The sequence below is a fragment of the Octodon degus genome, unplaced genomic scaffold (genome assembly GCF_000260255.1).
Source record: "Octodon degus isolate 3935 unplaced genomic scaffold, OctDeg1.0 scaffold00124, whole genome shotgun sequence".
Classification (NCBI taxonomy): Eukaryota; Metazoa; Chordata; class Mammalia; order Rodentia; family Octodontidae; genus Octodon; species Octodon degus.
The window spans coordinates 8,731,425-8,733,288 of record NW_004524700.1 but is presented as its reverse complement, the minus strand read 5'-3'; positions in this window follow the sequence as shown (position 1 = coordinate 8,733,288).

Genomic DNA, 1,864 nt, shown 5'->3' with positions numbered 1-1,864 from the left:
TTCTAAGTAGGTGCTTTAGACCACTGAGCCATCTCACCAGCCCCTACAATGTATTAATTATTGAAAATCTCTTACTAATCAGTTTTGAAACTCATTGGGCCAGGGAGATGGCTCAGTAGAATAAGTTTTTCCCTGGCAAGTGCAAGGGCCTGAGTTCAATCCCTGGTATGCAAAAAAAAAAAAAAAAAGCATAAAAAAGAAACTGTCTCATTGCTATTTGTTTCTTTATAAAATTAATAAAAAGCAATGTATCATTTCAGATTTTTCCAGAAAATGGCATTTGTTGGTTGAATCTAAATTTTGATGGGTCTGGGAGTTTGCTCAGTAGAATAATCCCTTGCCTAGAAAATGCAAGGGCCTGAGTTCAATCCTCAGTTCCACAAAAATAAATAAATAAATAAATAAATAAATAAATAAACTTGAATAAAAATGGTATTTATGCACAACGGAAAACTTTTGTGCCATGAAGTATACTTGAGTTATTTATAGGAAAAGTGATGCACGTTTAGGCTATGTTAAGTTTGAAACATACACACATTTAACTATTGCATGGATTTTCTTATATTATAAATAGAAATAAAGGATTTGAATAAAAATAGATAATAGGAAATATGGAGATAGAGATCGTTTTCAAAAGAGAAGGGGACCAAGAGATAAATGGGAGGGAGTAGGCAAAGTGAGGTAGGGCATGAAAGAGAACTTAGATGAATTTTGTACATGTACAAACTCTCCATTAGAATGTAATCATTATATATTGCAAATTCATACTAATAAAGAAATCTGAAAAAAATGTGGAAATGCACAATTACTTAATAAACTACAGCAAACATAAGTCTGATTTTGTGAATTTTGTGAAAACCCAAACATCTGAAGCTCAAGTTTGTTATATAAAGTGTCATGGTGTTTATATATGCAAAATATGATTTAAACATACATTGAATGTGTAAATTTATTGTTTTTTTTACAGTAAAAGAAACTTTGCTATTAATTTCCCTCAAAATGCTGCCCCTTGCTTTGTGCACACTTACCTCATTATTCTTGGAAATTTCTCAAGTATCTCTGGAAACTTTTTTACATGGTTAGTTATGTTGTTGTGGCCTCCTGGATATCTTGTGCCAATATATCATGTTTACCTTTCATGGTCATTTTGACCCTGGGGAAGAACCAGAAGTCATGCCCTGCCAGATGCAGTAAATAAGATGAATGAGGATGTATCACTATAATATACACCTGAGTTTGTCTTTGAATTGGCTGATACTTAATAGGAGTATTTACTGGATTTTTGAAAATATCTCATAAAGACAGTCTTGAAAGAGGATTTCAAGACTGCTTCAGATAGTAACAAGAAAGACAAGAAAGTGAGAGTAGTTTGAGGGCTGAAAATGGTAAGCTAGTTTTTAAATTAATTAAATAACTAATTTGATATAGGGTCTCTCCATGCATCTTCGCTTCATAGTGATCCCTCTGTCTCAGGCTCTCCTGTGCTGGAATTACAAGTGTGTGTATTACCATTCCTGTCTTCCATGGCTGGTGTGGTGCACTTGTGGTTTTGGGACTGGCATAGCACGTGGTACTGGGGATCAAACCTGCATTGTTGTGCTTGCCAGCAGATGCTAAGACCACCAAGCCATCTCCACAGCTCACAAATTTTGGGGTTGTTTTTGTGGTTGTTAACATATCAAATTGTTTAACTTTTATCTTCACACACATTTTGCTCATTCCTTGTAACCTATACAAATTCTAAAACATCTCTAAGTTACTTTATTTATTTTTTTCTAACATTTTTTTATTTTTTTTTATTTTTCAACAGATAATACACTGCATATATTCTTCTTAGTGGTTAATTGCTGTACAAGATGCGGAC